The 22,876-nt window shown below is 44.6% G+C and overlaps 1 protein-coding gene across 1 annotated transcript in view; it reads right to left on the bottom strand.

The window, feature by feature from the left end:
* PKIA (cAMP-dependent protein kinase inhibitor alpha) overlaps positions 1–19,924 on the bottom strand; it is a 38,494-nt gene extending 18,570 nt beyond the window's left edge. The window contains exons 1-2 of the mRNA XM_083623495.1: positions 19,679–19,924; positions 18,996–19,145 (exon numbers count right to left, since the gene is read on the bottom strand). The gene's annotated coding sequence lies outside the window, so the exon portion shown is untranslated. The remainder of the gene's footprint in view (positions 1–18,995; positions 19,146–19,678) is intronic.
* Positions 19,925–22,876: the final 2,952 nt, after the last annotated feature.

Below are 22,876 nucleotides of genomic sequence, written 5' to 3'. Positions count from 1 at the left end.
ACCATGCTAATCTACTTTCAGAACTCAGTTATCATTGAGCTACCAGGAGGTTGTAGGAGGTGGGCAGGGTTCCATTCAAATAAGGCAAGTCTGTTTATACACTTTCAAAGGTTCTCGCTTTAGGGGGATCTGAAATGCTACTAGACCCCCTTCTGCACTTCCACTTTGATCAGGTGCATGAAGCACTGAAGGAGACTGTTTGCTACATCTATAAGAGGATCTGGCAGTTCTTATATAGACGTTAGAATGTGCCCAGTAAGGATAGTTAGGGGCTGCTTCATTTGCAACCCAAATACGTCCATGCATTGCCGCAAGTGATTGGCCCTCCATAATCATGGCTGCCGGCCAGAGCTACACCTCCAATGCAACTGAACTCACTTTGTAACATTTGCCTTGATATACTGAGACACCTGTCCCTTCTGTTGTCCCACATTGCAGTGATGCAGAAAGGGGCTGTAGCTGAGTGGCAGAGTACATTACTTGCATGCAAAAGTCTCCAGGTTCAATCTGCAGCATCTGTAGGAAGGATTAGGAGTTGCCCATGTCTTAACCTTTGAAAGGCTACTTCTAGTCAGTTCTAGCCAATACTGAGCCAGATAGACCAGTGGTCCGAGGCAGCTCAACTACGCTCCTTTCTGTGTTTCTGCATTAGCCTACTGAAAAATGTATGGCAGGGCCATAGCATTCAAAAGCTGCAGGAAAATCAATTCTCCCTCTTCACTTGAATGTTTCCAACAGCAAACACTGCTGAGCTCTCACAGCGCTGTGTGGTCAAGTGTGTGATTAAGCACAATTATATCCAGGAACATTCTCTGTAGTATTCACAGGAACTACCAAAGCAGGCCTATTGATTCATATCTCATGCACATATAACACCATTTAGCTGCAAGCAAACAAGAGGATGCAAATCTTGGCTGAGAGCCCCACTGAAATCAGTGTGACCTTTCCCCCCACTTTATCATTACATTTATATCTCACCTTTCATTTAAGTAGCTCGAGATGGCTTACGTGGTTCTCCCCTCACCCCATTTTATCCTCACAACAACCCTGAAAGGTAGGTTAAGGTGAGAGGTCCAAGGTCACATAGTGAGCTTCAAGGCTGAGTGGAGATTTGAACCCTGATGTGCAAGGTCCAAGTCGAACTTTCTAACCACTGAAACACACGGACTCTCTTGAGTAAACATGTATAAAAATCAGTCTGCAAAGAGTAATCAACCATTAGGGTGAATTATGAGCAATATTAACTGTATTCCACATATTAATTTACATGTGCATTATATTTCACACATTTACTTCTAGAGTATATTTCATATATTAATTTACTCATGGAGTATATCGTTTTCTGTCTTGCACCAAAAGGAAAGGAGAAGGGAAAACATACACACACGCCCATCATAAAAGCTTTTCCATTGCAAGAAAGATACTGACAGCTGAATGGGACCTTGCTTGGCACACATGCTACTTCCTCACTACAGAACTATTTGAAGAGCAGCTTTGTTTGAAGTGGCTCCCATTCAGAAAAGGAAAAGGGTGACACAAACAAGCCCACGTAGACGTAACTTTTTAAAGGGCAGCAAATCCAACTGCTGAATTAATTGGCGTTTGTACAAGCCGAAAGATATACATTAAGCTCTACATGAGTTCAACATCACATGAACAGCATGATGTGGGAATGTTTCTCTGTATATATATATTTGGGGGGGGGGAGGCAGGCTGGGGGAATGGGACAAATATTACACCTGCTTTCCTGTAAAAACTGAAGGCCAAACTTTAATGGAATTACATTGGGTTGAGTTCAATGTAGCGCTAAGGGGATTGTTCCACTGCAAGCGTTTCTTCAAGCCCAACAAAATGATCTCCCCTCCCCTTGTACGCTTTCCCGGGGATTCTCCAGACCCTCTGGGGCAGATCTGAGAAGGGTGCAGGGACGCATGGTGGGGAGAGGACAGAGAGAAAGTCCTGCTCTGCCAGTATGCCCTAAAGTAAAGGCTGGCTGCTTTCTCAACCTTTGCACAACCTTCCCCTGAATACGGTTCTGCTCTTGGGACATTTCCACTGGCAAAAGAGAGGGAGAGGGAATTTTCACCTATTCCCCCTTCCCTCTGATGGCTGTTTTACTCCTGACAATCTGCTCTGGAAGGTATGGCCCCATCTAGAACAGCATTGGAAGACAGTGGAAGGATCGGCAGCAATGGCCTCTCCCTAATGTGAAACTCCACTGGATCTGAATCCCATCCATGTATAGAAGGAGCCCTTCTGTCTGCAGGTGTCTAGTTAGGATCCAAACCACCATTTATTACATTTATACCCAGCCTTTTTTACACGATGGAACTCAGGCTGCTGTGCTCAGCTGGTCTCCCATTTGAGGACCGAAAAGAGCCAGATCTGCTTGGCTTCAGTACAGTAATGGTGTGTGCTTTCACAGCATAGAGATTGTAGCATCAGCTGGAAACTGATCAATATTTGTTACTGAGGTAACACGAATAAAACTAACATTTCAATCGAATAAAATCTCCCTGCATCCTAGTGAAATTCCTTTGACACATCATTAAAAATGGACGATGGCAATAGAAAAAAGGAAAAGGCTAGGGAAGTCCATACTAGCTAGACTTGGGCATCTCAAGTTGCCAGTACTTATCACTCTACTTTAAAGATCACTTGTGGTGAACAAGGTCTTCTAAAAACACAAACACAGGCTGTAGGGAAGCTGGCATATGGAATGTAGCCAAAGGAAAAACAGATCTTGAGTTTAACAGCTGGAGACTTGCATAGATCCAAGCCCTGCACACCATTTCTTTCCAGGAAGAAGCTATGCTGTCTTAAAGACCAGCACTGTGCATAAGGGTTGGCTGCCTGCTCCCCCATGCCCAGCTTGTATTTCCTGTGAAGATGACTGATGAACTGGTCCCCTGCAGATTGTGTCAATTAGAGGATTCTAGGAGTTACTGGCTGGATCACTACAGGCTGAAAATACTATTGCTGAAATCCACCTAGAAGAAGATGATTAGAGTTACCCTGCTGTCAATGGACCCCAGTGCCACCTGCTGAAGTTCTCTCTTGCCATGAGTGCTGCTGCCTGTATTGTTGATCTCTTGGTGATCCACTGTTGGCTGAATAAACAACACTGCTTGCACATGGCTTATGAGTGGGTGTGTATTGTGGAAAGGCTGCTACTCATAGACATTAAAACTGGAGTCCCAGAATGTAATATACTTACTTATTCAAACCTTTATTAGGCATTATACAAACAAAACGATAAAAGAAAAAGTAACATATAAATGTAATATAATGTAATATAAGAATATCCTCTAGATACTGAACCTGGTCCCGAATGCTGACTCAAGGGTTACACAATACAGTACATTGGAACAGGTTCCAACAGCAAAAACTCTAATATCCATATTATTTTTAGTCTCTGTTTTACTGCCCTCTCTCAAAAAAGACTGAAAAAAGCAGAAATCGGACCCTCAAATGAGAAGCTAGATAAACCTGCTGAGATGACCTTACATGCAACAATTATCTAGGAGAGAGCAGTCGAGACTAAATATTGGGCCTGGTCATACTTTTATACTGCTGCTAAATGTGAAATCAAAAACTACTTGCATGACAGCACTATTTTTATCCTTTATGACATATACACTATACAACTCTGCCATTAAACTGATCTGCTTGGGAAGAAGATTTGCCCTTCTGATTAAATGAAACGGCAACACATTTTTTGGTGCTGCACAAACAGGCTAGTTAACAGCCTATAAGTGGGATCGCAGGAAGGCACAATTTGCTCCAAAAGGAGAGCTATACATATGGCATCATTATGGGTTGAATTTAGTCAGGTACACCAGAAGACTCGCAAGAATAATGTGGTCATACCACTATAATGCCTCTGAAGCACTATGGGTGAACAAATGGGAATTCCTTGCCCAGAGGAAATGTTTCCAGAGCAGTATTATCTTTAAAATAGGGAACTATCAAAAAAAGGGATTGTGACCAAAGAGTTGATGTTCTCTCCAATATAGGCAGAGTTCAAATGAGTTATGAGGGCCACAGACCTAAAAAACAATATGTAAATTAGAAAACAATGCAAATGAATCTTACTCCCCTACATCACTTAGGACTGAGGCAGGACATACTTATGACATGCGGAAAATACTGTCTCCCTCCCCACACCTAATCTTAAAATGATTTTTTTCCTAGAGGGCTCATACACACTTCCACTTGCCCTTTGCCTAGAAAGCATAAGTCTGAGCAGTTTTCCGCTTGCCCTGTGCTTTCTAGGCCATGGGTCTGAGCAGTTTTGCCTTTGCCCCACTTTCCCCCATAAAACACTCTCTTTAGTGATAAATCAGAACAAATGGCAATCTGCAGAAACCTGATTGTTGCTTGTTTCAACTTAGTGCTAAGTTGCCTTTCATCTCAGGAATGGAAGTGCCAAAGCTGAAACATTTGTAAAGGCTCTGGGATCTTCCAAGATAAAAACAAAATGATGTGACATAAAATAAGTGCCTACAATACGAATAGTGGAAGACAAATGATTGCAGTTTATCTTCAGCCAAAGTATTTCTAAATACAGTGTTGCCTAACAGTGAGTAGGTCGCCCATTCTCCCTTCAAATAATTGTACCTGCATTTGTGACCATTCAAGCCAAATGCGCCCCATCAGCCCCATCCATTGTGCCTGCCAGACCTGACATTGCCTGCTCATTTCTTGCATTTGTCACCAGCAGCTCTTCCACGCCCTTTTGCTACTGCATTGCTTAACATTAACACCACATTATGATACTGCATAATTCACGCCCTTGATCATGCCATGTAGCTTTGTAATGTAGTATGCGTTGAGAATAACACTGCCCCTCCCCATGTAATTCGTGTTGCTTTCACATCCTACATGCCCACACTGACAACAGTTATCAACAATGAACAACATATTTCTTTGACCGGTCACTGTGAAGCATGAGGCAGAATACAAGAGCACTATATTCTTGTTGGAATTTTCTACTGTTATTCTGTTTGACCATCCAAGCACTTCCAGCACTAGAACTCGCCTGTAGAAACTATTACAAAGGGAGGTTACTTAAAATTCTGAGCCGAAGCTTGCTGTTTATTCAGTCTTTTTTCCATGTGTACTCTCAACCCACTTTTTCTTCCAAAGAGAGACTGAAATTTCTACATGCTCTAATTCTTCTATGATTTAATGAGTGTCGCTCTATTTTCTGTTCGACTGTTGCCAAGCTTTCCCTCATCCACTCTCATCTAGCAAGTGCACCACACAAGGCCAGAAAGGGGTGAGGGGAAACTCCCCATTACCAACAAAGAAAAGACAGATTTCTCAATTGAAGCACTTCGTTGCATACTTGTTATGTGGTAGAATATAGAAGAACAAGCCTTACCGCGAAAATAGCAGCGTGGCTTTGGTAGAACCATGTTGCGGCAATACAGTCATACCTCGGGTTGCGAACGTGATCCATGCGGGAGGCACGTTTGCAACCCACAGCGCTGTTTCTGCGCACGCGCGTGATGCAATTCGGCGCTTCTGCGCATGATGTCATTTTGTACTTCTGTGCATGTGCGATCACTGAAACCCGGAAGTACAGTGGTACCTCGGGTTAAGTACTTAATTCGTTCCGGAGGTCCGTACTTAACCTGAAACTGTTCTTAACCTGAAGCACCACTTTAGCTAATGGGGCCTCCTGCTGCTGCCACGCCACCGGAGCACGATTTCTGTTCTCATCCTGAAGCAAAGTTCTTAACCTAAAGCACTATTTCTGGGTTAGCGGAGTCTGTAACCTGAAGCGTATGTAACCTGAAGCGTATGTAACCCGAGGTACCACTGTAACCCATTCTGGTACTTCTGGGTTCGGTGCGGGTCCACGACCTGAAAACCCGCAACCCGCAGCGTTCGCAATCCGAGGTATGAGCGTAGTGTACAGCTAATTGAAGGCATATACAGTCATGAGACAGGAAGATGTGTACACTTGGGTTATACAAATTCCTTATCATAGGCTCGTGGTTGGGATAAGGGGATGAGTTCTCTAATCAGAGCCAACCTTTCCACAAAGCAGCCATTTTGATAGGAGGATTCAACAGTGCTTAGTTAAAGGAATTTGCTGCCCCAAGAAGTGGTGATGACCACCAATTTGGATGGCTTTAAGAGATTCATCAGCAGAGTATCAGTTGCTAGGAATCACAAGTGGGCAAAATGATGTTGCACTCTGGTCCTGCTTTGTGGGCATCTGGTTGGCCACTGTGAGAACAGGATGCTTGACTAGATGGGCCATTGGCCTGCTCCATCAGGCTCTTCTTGTGTTCTTCGTATTCCCAAGGGTCCCTTTCCTGCCTCTGACCTCCACTTCTATTGGCTTGTACAGATGCAACACCACAGGAGCAGGAGACAAGGCTTGAAGGATCACATTCCCTCTTCTCTGTCCGCTTCAGCTTGACTCACCCATGGCTATTTGGAATGACCACACCAAAGTTAATCACAGGTAAACACTAACTAGGGTTTGCTCCTTTCCAGGATTTGAAGCTTATTACTCCTAGAAGAAAAGGGTGTTACAAGCAACAAAAGCTGGTGACTGATATTACTGTGGAATAAGATGAGCCATAAATGTTCTCTGTGAATAGAATTGACACGGTGACAACTAATATTGATGCATTTCATTGTCTACCAAGAGCGGTTTGTCTAATTAGAATGTCTATAGCATTATTGGATCAAGTGTTAAGTGTGTAAAGTCAGAGAATTATTCCTGCTCAACCAGTGGAGTTCGTTCAGTAATCAGACATGGTCAACACAAACAACTGAAAATTTGGGGTATAGTCTGCCTGTCATTTATTTTAGCACGACTAGACTTAAGTTATTTAAGTGGAATTGCAGACAGGCCATCGATAAACATGACAGCCTCAATAGAACCTTTCCATCCCACCCTCAGCAAGACTCATAGCAGCAGTAGCAGTGGAAACCGTATGCATGCAAGTCAATCATATTCAGCATTTCCTTCTGCATGAAGCTCCCCCTAGAGAGACAACCAGTCTAGATAAATTAAAATTAGCTCTTGAAGCTTTAGTGGATTGCATCTTTACCAAACCATGACAGGAAATAAATATCCTCCACTGTGCACAGAACTGCAACCTTGGGAATCTCAAGAGCTTTAAAAACCTTGGAAGGGACGATAGAAACACCCTGCAGTGACAGAGAGGGGAAACTCTGGACAACAGTATCACTACAATACAGCGTAAGTCAAAACCATATGCTAAAACTGCAGATTAAAATATATGTCAACTTTACATGTCTGGGTAAAGGTAAAGGACCCCTGACAGTTAAGTCCAGTTGCGAACGACTCTGGGGTTGCGGCATTCACCTCGCTTTACTGGCCAAGGGAGCCGCCGTTTGTCCACAGACAGTTTTTCCGGGTCATGTGGCCAGCATGACTAAGCCACTTCTGGAGAAAGCAGAGCAGTGCACGGAAACATCATTTACCTTCCTGCTGGAATGGTACCTATTCATCTACTTGCACTTTGATGTGCTTTCGAAGTCCTACGTTGGCAGGAGCAGGCACTGAACAACGGGAGCTCACCCTGTCACGGGGATTCGAACTGCCAACCTTCCGATCGGCAAGCCCTAGGCTCAGTGCCACCCGCGCCCTCACATGTCTGGGTAGGCTAGCCTAAACAAGAGCACTTTTAGGAGGCACCAAAAAGAGTACAACAAGGCATCACAGCAAAAGATGCTTGACTGAGGAATCAATAAATTTTGAACGTTTACAAACCAGGAGAATGCAATGTCGTGTTGCATCATGCAACCATAACAAATGTCATCAAGGCAGCTTTTTTATTATAGGCTGGAGTTACCAACTTGACGCCCAAGTCTTTCATTGGTGCTCCCAGGCACGGGTCCAGACTCTGAGCTTTCGTTGTTTTATATACTGTATATATATATATATAAAAGCAAGTCCCTAGCCTTCCTAGAAATAACGTTAGGAAGCAAAATGTACAGGTACCCTTCTAAGCAATTTCTGTGAAATGATGCAGCCCGACTGCTCATGCCTTTCAGTGTTTTTAGCGAATGAGTGAAGTCAGAGCTGTCACTGACGACCGAGTTGCTTGGAAACCAGGCAATAGGAATCCCTGGAGTCCTAAACAGTTTGTATTTCCCCCTTTCCTTTAGTGCACTTCTCCTGCTTCTCTCTTATTTTCTAGTAACCATTGGAATACCCATAGCTTGCCCTTCCTTTTTTCCTAGTAACCAGGATGCATCTTTCCTGTGGTGGGTTTGTCAGAGATCAAGTACTCCCTAGGAAGCTAATTTCCGCAAATACTAATACTTAATACTAATACGTAAGTGCAGGTGGATGTTAAAGAATCCTCTCTCTAAACAGCAAAGGCAGAGTGCTAAAATTTTGCAAACAGGCTTAGGAATGTCTCCCAGGCTTTGGGTTTAGGGTTGGCACTGCCTTTAGCAGTTATATCTGCACAGTCAGGACCAGCAGGACATCACTGACTTCCTATGGTAAGCATGAGGTTGTTCTGGGGGGTAGGGTGGGAAGAGAAGCAGCAATGACTGTATTGTCTGTAATTCTGTGTCATGCTATGCCCCACCCCCTGCGGTAGCCCTGTTGCGCTATGGCATGCTCCAAATGACAGCTTTTGTGTGTGTGACTGGTACCTACAATGTTCTCAAAATCTGAAATGTGCCCACTGGTCCAAAAAAGGCTGGTGGCCCCTGCAGTAGGTTAATGTCAGGTGTTGAACACAGCTTCAATGTTATTTAATTTAGAGAAAACCCTAAATAATGTTTTGGTCATGCATCATGGCATTAAAAAATTATTAATCTAACATCAGAGTAATCTTAATCCCAGCCAGTGAACACTGGAGTGACAAAGTTAACAAACAGCTTTGGGTTCAGTTGACCCATGTATGGTGCTATTACAACAACCTATCCTTATCACTACCAGTAGGAACGCTGCTGGCAGCCGTTTCTCAACTAATCACATTTATGGTTGGTTCCACAGGGGGATAAGGGCTCAGAGGAGGGAGACTTTGCCCTTTCTTTTCCATCTTTTCTAGCAGCACCATAGATCTGAGCTTTAGGATTGATTTTACAAGTATTATAGTGTAGCCAACAATTTTCCCCTTCAAGTGTCAATATTTTGCAAATGTCTTATATTTCCCATCTTCTATTAAATTTGGATGCATTTCAAGGATACTCAGCAATAATATATACACATACATAATTATTTTCACATATTCTTTGTGTTCAAAGAAAACAGCTGTACTCTAAACAAGGAGCAGAATCTAATAAAAGTCAGATGGCTTTCTGAAATGGAACCACTCTAGTAGAAATGAAGAGTTGTGACCATTATTAAAAATCAGGATAATGTTGGCCACATAATATTAGCTGCAAGCTCTAAGGGCAGTGTGGGGGGAAGACTTGTAAGCCATCTAATTCAGCCTCCTGTTCAATGTAGGAAATCCAGAGCAAGGGCATCCCAACAGATGTCTGTGAAGCCTCTGTCTGGATATTGCTAGTGAGAGAGGGAATATCATCTCCTGCTAGGCAACTGTCTCCATGTTCAAACTCCTCTTACCGTTAAGACATTTCCCCTTCATGTTCAACTGAAATCTACCATCCTGTACCTTGAGCCCTTGACATATAGTCCTGACCTCTGGAGCAGCACAGAATAGATTTTTGCTCTTTCCTACGCAACAAGCCCTTCAGCTCCAGCAGAGTTGCTTGGATACAACCAGAGGGCTTCCAACCCAAACAAAATCCACATCTAACCACAAGTGTGTGCTTAATATCCAAACCCAGTTTTGCCTCCAGTGCACTCTGGTCTCAATTTAAGCACACCACTCATGATGCAAAGCTCCAGAACAATACAAAGTCCCCATATAAAATAAGACTCTCTTTAAAATCTCACCTATTTGAATACAGTCTTTTGAATTGCTAGAGATTAATCAGAGCCTTCCCTTGACTTTCAGAGACCTTAATTTGAGAATGAACTTTCCTGGGCCGAACACACAGTAAATTTCAGGGCACAATCTGCAATACATGTTGGAGATAATGATGCAATTTTTTTTCAGGATAGTAGTGTACAGCAGGGCTGGAAAAAAAACAGGGTTTTCTGCTGGGTAATCTGCAGTAGATTAGAAAGATTTCCTGATCAATAGCAACAACTAAAAGGGCCCCTCCTCTTAATTAGCCAGTTAAAATCCCTGATCTTCAGTTACTCAGCTACAGCTATGACTCATGGCAAGGGTGGGAAGATGGTAGACTGGGGTCTACCAATAGGTCTCCAAGCCGTTTGCAGAAGATCAGCAAGGATTTCTGACTCTCAAATTTCTAACAAATAGAAGGCAACACACACAGAGCTTGCCCACCGGAAAACCATACGTGGATTTTTGTGGGGCAGGAATTATGAGCTTGGTGCTGGTACTGATCACAAACTCCTGGACAGAGCCTGAACCCCGAGACACCTGGTTCCTTAGTTCCTAGCTTCCCATCTTAGCAACTGTTTGGTTCTGGTTGGTAAGACTCCGAGTTCTAGTAAAAAACAAAGCAGATCTTCCAAGCCTGCAGTCTGCCCACCCAGCTCAGGGAGTGCCATGGATACTTAGCTCCACCCACTGAAACCCCCCCCCCCAGTGTGAATCTTGCTCCATCCACCCCAAGTGACTATTTTGAATTTGGAACTGTGTAAAAAAATGAATTAGAACCTGCAACCTTCAAGTCTGCGAATGGCTGGTGTTCTGCATGATGATACCTTGGCACTAAGGACCATTTCACATATTACGCCGCAGCAGGCCTATATCCAATAGTCAGCCACAGCCTCTGGTCTTGGATGAGTGCTCAGCTTATTTTCAGTAACTTTGTCATATTCATTTTAGGTGTGAACTTTTTTTTTTTAAAAAAAAGATAGATGTGGCATAGCTAGTGATATCAAGGCCCAGAAAAAAAACTGGAAAAGTTGGGGGGTGGGGAGAGAAACCAATTTCTTACCATTTTTCCAGGTTTTTCCTCCTGGATCTCCACATCTCTAGGAAAGACCCCCAGCAAGAGAACATAGGATGAACTCTGCTGGATGTGCCCAGTGGTCTGTTTAGTTTTTGCATCCCATCTCCCACTGTGGCCAGCCAGATTCCTCTGGGAAGTCCGTAAGTGGGGCATCAAGACAACAGCCCACTCCCTCTGACACACCTCAGCAACTGATTCTCAGAGACATGTTGCCTCCAAACAGGGATGACTCATAAAATCATCATGACTGACACCATTGACAATACTTATTCTTCGTGAATTTGTAATCCTCTTTTAAAGTCTTCTAAACTAGAGATAACTGGCATATCTTGACAGCAGTGAATTCCAAAAATTCCACAGGAACCATAACCAATCATTGAACACCTGGAACTAAGGTTGCTAAGGGCTTCTGCAGTTAGATCAGATCTAAGCACCTATCTTTAGAGGAACAAAAGCCTGCTGTTAATGTAAAACCATATTGATTCTGTGTTTATCAATCTGAACCCCTTGCTCTCTCCTCTATCACTATTGAATACAATCTTGTACTTCCAATCAGCAGAATGCATGAGAATCACCATTAGTGACAAATTCACTCCTTCTTTTTTTACCCTAGGTGGTTCCAAACTTGCATGCATAAAAATGTAATGAACAGTAGAACCCTATTCATGTCTACTCAGAAGCAAGCTAAACTGGGGGCTTACTTTAGAGTAGACATGCCTTGGTTAGGCTAGAATCCTCATTAAGTGATATCCAGTACAGGCCCCTTCCCATCTCCATTGTTGTGAAACATTACTTTCTTTTCTCTAGCAAACACAAACAGCTCTTTGACTGCACAAAATGCTGTGTCAACATCAGCACCTACTTACGCCATCCTACACAACAAAAAGAAAAAAGGAAGAGTATTGCAGCAATGTGTTTTGCTCAGCAGAAAATAAAATTAAATATGCAGAATATGTGAACAGCATGGTAGTGGGGAGGGAAAGAGAAGGAAGTATTATTCAATCACCCATTCTATTTAGCCATACAAAATGAGGAGATGCATGGCTTAAATCATCAATCTGAAACTGCAATGTATATTTTAAAACTCACTGTTATGTTCAAGGTTAGTACAAGGACAACTGTAAATTGAGGGAGGGGGAAAGATGACAAAAACGGATCAATACAGACCTCTGCTATTTTAGATTCCTTTTAAAACAAGCACCATAGATTAACAGGTGGATAATATTCAGCAGAGCTAAGTCAATAACTTGTACTTAGGTTCATTAAATCAAGGCTGTTTTGAGCAGAGTATCACAAGGATCATGGTTACAAAAAGCATGTACTATTGGGAGCCAAGTACTGTATGTCTCAGCTCCCCAAATATGGGGCTCTTAGAACAAGATGCTGAATTATAGAAGTTAGAACAATAGTTTCAGGTGCAGTAGCAAGAGAGGAAGGCACCCTAAAATCTGCAGCCCTCAAAACACTGCACAAAGATTTGTGAAGTCCTTTCAAGATATGCCTACGCTATGTAGAGGGAGCCAGCAGCTATGGCTGGAGAAACTCCATCTCCCCAAAGTCTCTGTAGCTGTAAGTTCAGCAACGTGATATGCAAGAAATATATGAAAAAGAGTTTGATACACTCCTTGCTTTCTTTCACTACCAATGTGGCATAACCTCAGCGCTTATACACATACATATCAGCATCATATATAGATAGATAGATAGATTTTAAATTGGGAGTCTTTTCCTGGTATATTAGAGGGGAATTTGCAGTGGAAATTTTTCAGTCTAAATCAAAACGAATTCTGGTACCCAAGACTGTTACCTAATTTAGCATGTCTATTTTACTTGCATTTAATAAAGCTTAAAACACTGAAACTACCAAGCTCACTTAATATTATTGGCAATTGGCATCCATTCATCGTTTCCAATATGAACTTAGGAAACAGAACGTTTTCCATAGAAAGATAAAGCACTGGAGAGAAAGGAAAAGAAATCAGGATCCTGCACTATGTCATGTATATTGATGCAGAGACTTGCAGGACAACCACTCAAAGCTTACTTGCAATTCATGGTTCACGTCTTCCAGTTCACGAGCACTAAGCAGGTACCTTAGCCTGGTGTTCTTTTTAGCTGGGCACACTCACATCTTGGTGGAAGCAGTCAAGTCACAACGGAGTGCACCAAATGTGCTTCCCAGCTCTAATCTTCTCTCCCTGGCCCCACAAAAATGGGGCAGGGTAAGGAAAAGCTTTCCACCAAGTCCCATATGCCTAAATGGAGGTAAGGTGGGTAACGGGTAAACGGGCAATAAATGCATTACAGCACAGGGAAGAAGAAAACAAAGGGTACAGCCTCTGTCTGGAATAGCTTTAACATTTAACATAGGCAGGCATGCAAGAGTAGCTGAAGACTTACGTTGCTATCTTCCCGCACTAATTAATGCCTCTTTCTTTCCATGCAAGATGACTTTGCCTCTTTGTCCTCCCACAAACACCTCTATATTTTTCTCCTCCTCACTGTGTGAAGTAGCTTCTCCATATCGGCTGTAATTGCCTCCCACGCTAACATCTGCTTCCAAAAGACAACTCTACCCTCTGAGGCGTGTCAGGTTGTGGGAGCATTTTTATGAGAACAGAATTAAATCAGCACCCCACTCCCCCCAAGTCTTTCTTTCAGCTCATCTCTTTAGAGAGACCCATTTCTTTGGGGCTAAGCTACATAGCTCACACAGTTTTAGCTTTTCCTTTAAAAAAATAATAAAATGCAGCCATGGAAGCAGTATTCTAAAGCAGAAGAATTGCACCCTGAATTGGGATGGGTGGGGAAGGCAAAAGCCACTTGACTTTCCTCTCAAGTGGTTATGCCTTTAAAAGCTATATACCCCTACATGTCAATTCCTAGGCAAACGTGTGTAGCTTAACTATTCTGAGGTGTACCTTCACCCTCTTTTACAACCAATCAATACAGTTTACGGGTAAGCACAGCAAAGGCTTCAGTGGATTCCTCCTCAACTTTCATATGAATCTTGGCCACTCTGCCCAATAAATTAGTTTCCATGTTGAAAGGCAGACAACAGATGGAGATAAACCATTTCATGTTGGTATCAGCTCTACCAACAAACAGCTTGCCATAAAAGCCACAGCAACATTTGCTCTCTCAAGACAGACCACAATGAAGAACTTACTGCTAACGTTGCTGCTTTTTTGTCTGGTGGCGCTTCTGTAATAGCTGCAGAGCAGGCAGCAAATCCAACAGATGCAGCTTTTGCTGGCATGTCTCATTCCCAGTTCTGGCTGCCATGCCACTTAAAGGCACAACAGCCCCGATGGCAACTCTGTAGGCATTCTCAAGCTTGCAATGCCAAACCAGTAGGATTGAATCAGTTGCAATGGATCATCAGGATTGCTTACTTCTAACAGTTCATAGAAGAAGCGATTTCAGGAGGTGCAAGTCTAAGCACCCTGTCAAAAACTGCATGACAATGCCAGATTACACCAGCCAAAATCCTCTTCCGCACAGCTACTGAAAGTACAACAGTTTTCCTGTTCTGCTCATTCCAGAACCCAGCAAGCTGAAGAAATAGACTCACAAGGCCAGTTGCCCAAGCAGTGATACAGAAGGAATGATGGTGCAGAAAACACCACTGATGGTAAAGGCTATTGCTAAGCTGAAGCTCCATGAGCACAATGCAAGATACCAACCTATAGGTGGCTGAGGTAAATCATTATTTCATGCAGAACGAAAATCAGGACAAGCCTTGCTTAAAGACAGCAGCAAAACCACCATAGACTGCTACTAAAACAGCTGAAGTAGCCTACCACAGAAGAGGAAGAACAGAAAGGACCTCCCATAGTTCCAGTCCATCTCCTACTCTAGCAAGACTATTTTTGGCTAGCTGTAGACCAGCTGAATGGGGATGCAGGTGGCGCTGTGGTCCAAACCACAGAGCCTAGGGCTTGCTGATCAGAAGGTCGGCAGTTCGAATCCCCGCGATAGGGTGAGCTCCCATTGTTCAGTCCCACCTCCTGTCAACCTAGCAGTTTGAAAGCACAGCAAAGTGCAAGTAGATAAATAGGTACCGCTGCGGCAGGAGGGTAAACGGCGTTTCCATGTGTTGCTCTGGTTCGCCAGAACAGAAGCAGCTTAGTCATGCTGGCCACATGACCCAGAAGCTGTCTGTGGACAAACGTTGGTTCCCTTGGCCAGTAAAACAAGATGGGTGCGGCAACCCCAGAGTCGTTCGTGATTGGACTTAATGGTCAGGGGTCCTTTTACCTTTAGACCAGCTGAGGGCAACTTTTTCTTTTCCTTCCTGCCCCCACTCCAAATGGAAGGAAAATTAATATGACAGCCCCAGGATGGATATAGTTTTGGATCTGTTTCAAGGCCATGATGTAGGGGGGAATCCTGTAGATCATGGCTTCGCCTGACACACTCCATTTCCCCCTGCCCACTGCTGGGGACAAAAATAGTACTACGAAGACAGCTTTGACTGGCTGACTGAAGCAGGTCAGGGTGGTTGATGGGTCTCTCTTGGTGAGTTAAGGACATCCCCTGCATGAGAAGACAGGCTCTGGTGGATTGAGCGGATAAGACCAACAGTAGGTCCAATGATCAAGGAGGCAGTTTCTGCATGTGCTGTAGAGGGAAATGAGGGGCAGATGGAGCTCATTAACATGGGAAGTTAGCCCTTCTAGGAGCAGGAAAACTCTGATTCTAAACTTCCCCTGCCTTGCGGAATATCTTCAGGAGAAGGCTAAGGAGGAAATGGGAGTGGAGTCCCTACAATTTGATGGCACCTCGTATGCCGTCTTCTGGCAACTCCTGCAGTCAAGCTGGTGCCAAATGTATTGCTCTGCTTTCCTTAGGACCACATCATTGAGGCCAAGAGGGGGGTCTTATTGTCTGGGCAGCCCAGGACCTCCATACACACTGCCCAGGCTTGTGCCCTGGAGAGGTCACATCAGTGCTGCTAACACAGTGGTTTGACTTCACCCCTGGAGGCACACTCCACTGTCTCTCAATGGAACAACAACATGTGGATGCCAACAACATGTGGTTCATCTACATACCCACAAGCCATCACCAAGATTTACTTGGGCTAAACAAGATGGCTCCTATATAGGAGAAAGTACAAAGCAGTTAATGCTCCTTCACTATTCCGTGTCTGGCTGCAGAACTACAATATCTAAATGCAACAATTCCAAGGAATAAGCACAATGAATGGTGAAGAACTGGAATTGCAGTCTTAAGGGTCTAAAGAAAGATAAAGGATCTCCTCAAGGTGATCCAAGAATAAAGGAGGAACATAGGAAGTTTCCTTATCTTGAGTCAGAATGGTCAATCTAGCTCAGAGCTGTCTACACTGATTGGCAGTGGTTCTCCAAGGTTGTCCAATAATACGTAGCTTCATTTGTTTATTATATTCATGATTTCTTTCAGAGATTTTCATGTTCAATGAGTCTGTACATGTTGGTGTGAATGAACACATATGGAATTTGTGTCAATATGAACTAAGAAATGTGGTATGCAGGTGTGTACTGCTGCACACATGTGTTGAATGCAGAGTTCTTCTATGCTTTAGCAATGGATACCTATTTTGTAGGCCTATCCTCTTAATTTTTAAATTGGCTTATTCTTCACTGCATTTGACATCACTGACTAACTGGATATTGAAAATTCTAGGATGATTTGCAATGAGTTTAGAGTCCAACGTTTCTTAAAACACACACATTTGTGGTCTAAGGCACTGCAATCATTTGAAAAATGTGAATGAAGGACCTTCCTCAAAACAGGGCATTAAAGTGTGTCCTTAAATCAGGGATCAGAAATGCTGGAGAGTTATAACTTGCACAAACCCTCATCAATGGCCATGTTGGCTGGTGCTGGTGGAATCTGAGAGTGCAGCAACATCTCAAAGGCCAGTTTCCCTAAACCAGCCTTCAACAATCAAGATACTTCCAAAGTGCTCAGAGCTAGAATGGGGCACATGCATAATAAAAGGTAAAGGGTAAAGGGACCCCTGACAATTAAGTCCAGTCGCGAATGACTCTGGGGTTGTGGCGCTCATCTCGCTTTACAGGCTGAGGGAGCTGGCGTTTGTCCGATTTCACAAACAGTTTTTCTGGGTCATGTTGCCAGCATGACTAAGCTGCTTCTGGCAAAGCCAGAGCAGCGCACGAAAACGCTGTTTACCTTCCCGCCGGACCGGGACCTATTTATCTACTTGCACTGTGTGCTTTCGAACTGCTAGGCTGGCAGAACCTGGGACCAAACAACGGGAGCTCACCCTGTCATGGGGCCTCGAATCACCAACCTTCCAATCGGCAAGCCCAAGCAGCACAGTGGTTTAACCCACAGTGCTACCCGCGTCCCTTCTGCATAATAAAAGGGTATGTCAATTACCAGAAAAGTCTGAAAGGGATACATTTTAAAATCTCATTCCAGAAATTGTGAAGCTTAAAGTTTACCTCTGTCACAAGACCAAGATATTCCCAAATTATCTAGGAAGCTGAAATGATGTTACCTTATTCTGGGAAAGTGACCTCCTGATGAGGCTCAATAACTGAGAATTCTAAATGTTGATTCCCCTCCCTTAGATTTTTAGTAGTCATCAGTGGTTTAGTAAACCGATTACTAAATGAGCCACAATTATCTCCTTAACGCGTTGTGTGTTCTTCTCAACTGCTTCATAAATGTAACCCTCTGTGAAAATATCTACTTGGGGGGGAAAGATTACTTAAATACCGAGATCATTCTGATAGTTGAGAAGCAGTACATATCCAAGAACTGTGGACAATTAGGCTCTTAACCAAGATTCACACCTGTCAAACATAGATTCTATTTTAAAACAGTTTCTCAGTTGCTCACAAGATGGAATGTACACCAAGGAAAGCAAAAGATGCCAAACTATAGCAATAATGTATTTGGGTCTTCAAACAGGTCATCTGTGCTACTATATACAGAAACCTTCAAAAGTCCAAGTTTGCCATGCTAAACAGGAGAGGATGGGACACTTTGAGCCCATTTCTGCAGGCAGCGACCACTTTGATACGCATCATTCCTAATTTTAATCAAACAAGATAGATGACTTGGCTGGAAGTCTCTCTCTTGAACAAGCAGTAGTGTTGATTTTAACCTATATTTATCACTTAAATTAGTAGCATGTGGGGGTAGAACTTGGAAAGGCCCACAGCAAGCACTTCCTTCTTTTCCGCATTTGCTAAAAAGAACAAAATGCCCACTATTAATTCACTTCCAGCAAGCATAAAGGATGCTTCCATGGCATTCAGCAGACTATTGGCATAACACATTGCACATTCTGGCACAAAACCCACATTTCAGGCAGGAAGGATTTTCCATTACTGGAGGGAAATGATTGATTACTACGCAACCCACCCGTTTGTGGGTTTTTATTCAGCCAAATGCTTGAAACACTGAAGGCATCCAACAGCAAATATGAGGGCTGCTGCCTGACACCTTTCCTGTGGTTGAAGAAGAGAGATTCAAATCAAGGGTCCATATGGGTGTTACGTAGCAAATGTCATCCTTCAGAGAACCTAATCCTTTAAGCCATTTTTTAAAAAATGAACAATCACACAGAAGAGGGTTAGTAGCACAAAGGACAGAAAGCATATATTTTGGGTTATGATCCAAAACAGGCTCAATATTAGATTGCTTCTCTTTTTGGACTCTGATACAAGAACTGGTTCATATCTTGACACATCACAACTAGTTCTTCATGGGCCTCACTGTTGTTACTGACATTTCTCAACTACCAGCTGTGTAACTGTATGTGCATAACATTAAAATGGCTGCTTGTGTTTGGGGGTGGGGTAGGAAGACACATGGTAGCACCTTTTAAGAGCAGCTCCCAATAAGCCCCGGGGCTGTGTGGGGAGAACCAGGAGTGTCCAGGACCCAGGAGCAGTAAATGACCACACACACCCCGCCCCTCCAACCAGCCTGACCCCCCCAACCCCTGCCATCATATTTTGGCCTACCTTTAAGTAAACTGAAGTAGAGCTGTCACATGTCCCATAGTTTAGGCGTCATCCCTTAGCAGTCCACCACACTGGCGCGCAGGTCCGTCGTTTATTCCATCCCGCCGGAGCGCCACAAACCCCAACGGGTACCCCTTCTTTACGCACGTCCTGGGGAGGAGAAGAGGAAGCAAAGGAGCCGCCGTCACGCCGGTCCTGGTCCGAGGAGAGGCAGGAGAGAGGCAGCGGCCCCCCTCCCGTCCCCAGCCACTCCGGGCTATTTTTAGGAAGGCGAGAAAACAAGCGCTGCCCCTCGAGGAGGCGGCTCGCTCTGCGCGCAAGCCTGTTTGGAAGACATAAGGAGAGGAGGGAGGGGGACCCCCGAAACCAGAGGGCCGGGCAACCCTTCCAAGTCAAAGTCCCCCCTCCGACCCCAATTCTCAGCAGCTTAGGGCCCCTGCTGTCACTCGACAGCAGCGGAGAGGCGGGCGTGGGACGGGGGGAGCCCCGCTCGGATGCCAGCAGAGGAGCATCCCCGATCTCTCCGCAGCAGCTTCTCCAGCCCCCACCACGGGGCGCTCGGCCCAGCAAGCGAGGCTCTCTCGCCCACACCGTCGGTTCCGCACGTGTTGCGCCTCCCTTTGCTGAAGTGGCAGCGGCGGCGGCGAAAAGGGTGTGCGTTTGTATCTTACACATCTACTCACCTCCCCGACGGCCGATTCAGCGCATCGTCTCCTCTTTCCCCCCTCGCACTGCGGCTGAACCTTCTCAGCTTTTGGGCAACTCTCCGCCCCCTGCAGGTTGTTGCGGGTGGTGGTTTATTTGCAAAGGAGGGGGGTGTCTTTTTTATTTTGGAAAAAGATTACGCCGGGGGTGCTTTGGACAAACGCCCGGGCGGAGCTCCCGCTGTCATTGCCCCCCCCAACGTGCAGCTGCAGCTGCTGATCCCAAATTCACGGCGCTCCGGCTGCATGAAGTCATCGTGCTCCTCCTCTTCCTCCCTCCCCCACTCCGGATCACCGCATTCAGCTCTTACTGGGGGTGGGTGGAAAGGCAACCCCCCCCCACCGCGATAGATGAATGAGGCAGGGATGGATAAATGAGGGCGTGGGGAAGCTTCGCGCCTCTCGTTGCTAAAAGCTTCCATCTCCGGGAAACCGGCGAGGCTTGGCGTGCCAAAGGAGATTCCCTGCCTTCCCTCCCTCAGACTTCACCCCGGCTTTGGATGCTCGATGGGCTGCTCCGCGAAAATCTCCCCTCCCCTCTTAACTTCTCTCCGGGCTCCCCCGAGGATCTATTTACGAGGGGGCGGGAGAGGAGCTGATGATCTGTGCGCTTTAGCCGGGATCCATCCATTTGCACCTGGAAGTTGCAAACCGGAGCTGTGGAATGCAGAACTTGTGATCCTTGAGCCTCGTTCGCAGGCTGAGCAAGAAGCAAGAGTGCTTGGGGAAAAGCGATTGCTCCCTGCAGAGCGTTTTCGAGGAAAGGCTACGTAGGCCTCTCGCGTGGTTGCTGTAGATCTCTGCTGCAGTCCCAACTGTTTGCAATAAGGTTTCCGCAGCGTTTTAGCAGAAATCTGTTCAATCTTTCTCATTTCTGTTGAGTTATTGCCAGGCTGAGTCATGCTGAGAGCAAAACTGTGAACCTTGGAGCTAGGCCCATTAATTTCAGTGGGTCTGCTTTAAGCGTGAGTAACCTTCATCTCACTCGTAATTTGCGTGAAGGCACTATGCTATTGGTAGCCTTATTTTTGGCCCTTTGCGCTGAATTTTCATTTTTCACAACTCCCACCAAAAGAGTTGGTACAGTGGTACCTCGGGTTACATACGCTTCAGGTTACATACACTTCAGGTTACAGACTCCGCTAACCCAGAAATAGTGCTTCAGGTTAAGAACTTTGCTTCAGGATGAGAACAGAAATCGTGCTCCGGCGGCGCAGCAGCAGCAGGAGGCCTCATTAGCTAAACTGGTGCTTCAGGTTAAGAACAGTTTCAGGTTAAGAACGGACCTCCGGAATGAATTAAGTACTTAACCCGAGGTACCACTGTATTTTCATTCAGCCGTTCACCACGACCCCAAGATCACTTTTCAATTCAGTCATGGCCAGCTCAGAGCCTATATGCGAATTTAGGGTTTAAAAATGTTATTTTGCCCCAATGTGCATAATTCCACAAATACTTACATGAAACTGCACTTACCATTTTCTTGCACATTTGCCCAGTTTGGAACAATCCTTTTGGGTGCTTGTCCTGAATAATTTGGTGTCACCATCAAATTGGCTTCTCAAGGTTCTCTTAAGACTTTTTGTGAATGGGGGGGACGTCAATCCCCCCAAATTTTAGGGGGGCACTTCTTCCATTCTTCCATTGTAGGATCCACCCACTTGCACCTACTTTATGCTTCCAGTTCTTTATAACCAGTTACTATTCTGTAAAGGACCAATGCTCTGATTCCCTGACGGCTAAGTTTACACATTAACCTTTTGTATGTTTTTGTGTGTGTTCCAAATCTCTTTAAAAGTCCAAGCCCAGATAACCCCATTTACATGCTTTTTGACGCTGAGTGGGACCTTTGCAGAAGCCATGTTGATTCCTCTTCAGTAAAGCTTGTTCATTTAAATCCATGTTATGTTCCTTTAACAATGATTTCCATTATGTTAAGCTAATTGGCCTGTAATTTCCCTGGATCCCCCTTAAAAAATAATGTTGCACTGGCTTATGAAGGTTGGTCTTAGGGATGTATTGAACTTTTTTGTATGTAAGCTCAACAATTTCACTTTTGAGTTCTTATGCAGATGCCACCTGGACGCAATATTTTTGTCTGGCTTGAAGCATCCTCAGATTGTGATAACTCCCCTCAACGGGGTGGAGAGGTGATTTTTCCATGGCTACAATATAATTTACCATACAAAGTAAGAGTCACAACCAATATTACTCTTTCCACCTCTCCCCACACATTGTCAGTATGTGGCCCTCAGAAGGTTACCCATAAAGAAATGGGCTGAAAAATGTCCCCCACCCCTAGCTTACAATGCCTAGATGTTTTCCAATGCCAGGCACATAGGAGGTTAGTAATAGGAAGACAGTGGGCAGGGTTCACCTAACTAGCCTTACCAGCGGAAGCCATGCTCAAGGACTTGACAGCAGGGTTTCTTCCTTTCTGCTCCCCCATGTGCCCCTGACCCCCTGGAATTGGCTCACGGCAGGTGGGTAGGTCAGGAGAACGCTCAGAACCACACGTGGGGTGAGGAGAGGGGTATCGTTCTATCTGGCAAGCTGCAATACTTTCACGGAGAGAACAATTGGAAGAGTGTGACATTGAACTGCACCCAATGGTTTGCAGCATGTTCAGAGAGCCTTTTCCTACAGAATACAGAATATTCCTACAGAATATAGTGGTACCTCAGGTTACATGCGCTTCAGGTTACAGACTCCGCTAACCCAGAAATACTCCCTCGGGTTAAGAACTTTGCTTCAGGATGAGAACAGAATTCGTGCTCTGGCGGTGCGGTGGCAGCAGGAGGCCCCATTAGCTAAAGTAGTGCTTCGGGTTAAGAACAGTTTCAGGTTAAGTACAGACCTCCGGAACGAATTAAGTACTTAACCCGAGGTACCACTGTACCCACAACCATAGCTGGAGTTTCCAAGCAAGTATTGAGGCCTGACACCTTGCTCACTTGAGAAATTTTAGCACTGTAATCTTCAAGGTTATTGCCTCGTGCGTTTCTATGGTGATTCAGCTGGCACTTCTAAACAAAAATGCAGCCTCTTCACACAGATTATGTTTCATCAGAACCATCTGCAGAGAACGCTCAATGGCTTTCTCTCTCTCTCTTGATCGCCTATTGCATTTATAACAAAGTTTGCTGTAATCCCTATCCTCTTCTCTTTCTCCCCCTC

This window comes from Podarcis filfolensis (assembly GCF_964270895.1).
Source record: "Podarcis filfolensis genome assembly, chromosome: 7".
NCBI classification, from domain to species: Eukaryota; Metazoa; Chordata; class Lepidosauria; order Squamata; family Lacertidae; genus Podarcis; species Podarcis filfolensis.
This window is presented reverse-complemented; position numbering and strand designations above follow the sequence as displayed.